Here is a 3,132-nt window from a genome sequence, read left to right on the forward strand (position 1 = left end):
TAAAAACTTTTTAAAGAAGACTAGCATGGAGGCACCTGAGTGGCTCAGTCAGTTGAGCGTCCGACTTTGGCTCAGGTCATGACCTCATGGTTCATGGGTTTGAGCCCCTCGTCGGGCTCTGTGCTGACAGCTCAGAGCCTGGAACCTACTTCTGATTCTGTGTCTCCCTCTTTCTCTGACCCCCCATGACTCATTCTCTCTCTATTTCTCTCTCTTTGTCTCAAAAATAAACATTTAAAAAAATAAAAAAGAAGACTAGCATGAGACCAGAAGGGAACAAAATCATATTTAGATTAATAGGAAATCTTTCTGTTTATTCAGTTTTAAGCCAAAATGGGTAAGAAAGCTTTTTGGAAGTAATGTATGGGGACCTGGAAAGCCACCTTAGGTATTTAAATTTAATGTCATTTTAGTAAGGAGCTATGTGATTCAGCTCTGCTCCTGAAAGAGTAATAGACCATATGTAATTAAAATAAATTAAAAGGGAGAAAGGTGTGGAAAATCAACACTTGTTTAGATGAAAGTAGTAAGCATCAGAGATAAAAAGGTGAACACTTGAGGGTAAGGAGGTAACAAAGATGAAAAATTATGAAGTCACAAAATTTATAGGATTTTTAATTGAAATACAATACACATGCTAAAAAGTACATATCTTTGTTTACACTCAGGTGTATATAAACTATCTTAATTTTCACAAACCAGCACCCATATCAAGGAAGAGGGCATCCACAGAAGACCCCACTTCCTATCTCTACCTCAATCCAATCTACCACCACAGATCACCTTCAATTGTTCTCATATTTTACATAAATGCAATTATCCATGATATTCCCTTATGTTTGTCTTCGTTAACTTAACACATGCTTGTGATATTTATCCACATTTTCTTATGTTAGCCTGTTCTCATGGCTGAATAGCATTATATCACACAGGTGAACTGTAATCATTTACCCATTCAACTGTTGGTGGCCATTGGGGTGGTTTTGAGATTGGAGTGATAACGTAGAATGCTGCCATGGACTTTCACGTGTATGCATTTTGGTTGGATATATACATAGGAATTTAATTCCTGGGTCATACACATTGGGCTGTAGTAGATCATACCAATTATTCTGAAGTAGTAGCAATTAATGCTCACTTAGCAGTATATGAATTCCAGTTGCTCCGTATCCTTACCAATACTTGGCATTTTCTGTCTTTAACATTTTAGTCATTCTGGTGAGTACACAGGAGTTTCTTCCCATGGGTTTCATTCCTTAAAATAAATAGTAGAGTTGCCATATTTTCTTTTCTTTTTTGTCATTTCTATGTCCTCTTTGGTAAAGTGAGGAGTTCCTCAAATATTCTGGATAGAATTCTTTTGTCAGATATATGTGTGGCAAATAAGTTCACCCACTCACTGCATTCCCTTTTGACTCTCTTAATTTAATGAAGAAAAAAATGTTAATTTTAATGCAGTTAGATACACCAATTGTATCTCCGATAATTAGTGCAATACCATGATGAGAGGCCACAAAGTACATAGCAATACCTTCACCATGAATGTGTTGTATCGTTAATTAGGACCTTCTCATCATTTCCAAGAATTCTAATCTCTCCTTTCATACAGCACTCATTTAACAAAACTTTACCAGGAAAGGAGAAGACATAAATGATTACTTCAAGCTGCCCACTCTGGCTGATCTTGAGGTACTATTAACAGAATGAGATAAGTGAGTAGGAAATACCTGGTTAGGGATAAAGAAAGTTTTGATTTGTGACTCAGTGAGTTTGAGGTAGTTATGAGACATTGAAATAGAAATTTCCAGTAGGCCTCAGATTTTCAGGAAGAGCGTGATTGTTGAAAGGGTGGAATTGGTTGAAATTACTGATTGATTGTATTACTTGCATAGATACAAGAACATGAATGGGAGCAGAACCTTAATATACACCTCCAGGTGGTGGTTGGAGGAGGATATTATAACTCTGTATCTCCAACTGCCTGCTAGACGTTCTTACCCAGAAGTCTCATTGTCCCCTCACACCCAAGGCAGCTAGAACAGAACTCATCGATCTCCCTTTCCTCTCCTTTATTAAAGTTCATATTTCTCCTGGGTTGACCTCCCAGGTCTTACAGTCACTCAGACACCAAGCTTTAGAGTCAACAGTAACCCCTCATTCTTCTTCACCCTTTTGGTTAGTTTTTAAAGGCGATTGCTTCTTTCATTCATTCTTTAATCTTATTTTCATTGACATTTCTTTAAACTATTTTAATGGTCTCTCGAATAGAGTCTCAAAGTTTGCCTTCTTACCCATTTTTTGTTTGCAAAGCAATTTTTTAGTTTTTGATTATTGAGCCAAGCACTATGCCAAGTGCATTATATAAATATACCCTTTAATTTTCACATAATCCCATGAGGAAACCGGGGGCTTAAGGTGTTTAAGCGACTTGCTGATGGTCATACAGAACCAGGATTCCAACCTACATACATGGGAATCTAAAGTCATCTGTTAACTTGCATTATTTTCTTCCTCCACACAACGGCCACATTAATAGTCTTAAAGTCTTCTTCATATTTTACCTCTTCTACATCCTTTTCTGACCATGAGATAAAGTGGTAAAAGGTTTTTGACTGATATGCAAAGCCTTCTGTAATGTGACTTCTACCCATTTCTCCAAACTTTGATTAATCATCAGTTCTGGTAAAGCTGATGCGATCACATATCTTTCTCCACCTGTGTAATATACAATGTGCTAGAATAGTGTCTTATCTCACACTGTATTACTAAAGTGGTTATTGGCCATCCCTTGAATTTTTAAATAACTATATGGCATCTCTCTGATGTAAACTGTAGTTACTTAAACCATTAATGGTGGGATGTTTTTGTGTGCCTATCATTCAAATTTTACTTTTTTCTTAAAGAATAAAGATGTTTCTTGGCAAGTCCCCTTATAAAATATTTGGTGTATATTTTTTACTACCTTGAAATCTTAGAGTGGAAGATCCTCATGAATCATTTAGTCCAATATTTCAGTTCACACGTGAGAAAATGACCTGCAGTGGTGCTGTGCTCAAAGTTTATAACTTGTTAGTGCTAGAGCTTAAGGTTCCTAAATTTTAATGTAATGGTTTTCCATTAAACACACTAATT

The 3,132-nt window shown here is 36.4% G+C and overlaps 1 non-coding gene across 1 annotated transcript; it reads right to left on the reverse strand.

Moving 5' to 3' along the window:
* Window positions 1-1,491: 1,491 nt before the first annotated feature.
* Window positions 1,492-1,612, reverse strand: LOC115305868. Its single transcript, XR_003915057.1, has one exon. It is a non-coding gene; the product is annotated as a U6atac minor spliceosomal RNA (small nuclear RNA).
* Between the last annotated feature and the right edge of the window lie 1,520 nt (window positions 1,613-3,132).

Source organism: Suricata suricatta, chromosome 10 (genome assembly GCF_006229205.1).
Source record: "Suricata suricatta isolate VVHF042 chromosome 10, meerkat_22Aug2017_6uvM2_HiC, whole genome shotgun sequence".
In the NCBI taxonomy this organism is placed as follows: domain Eukaryota; kingdom Metazoa; phylum Chordata; class Mammalia; order Carnivora; family Herpestidae; genus Suricata; species Suricata suricatta.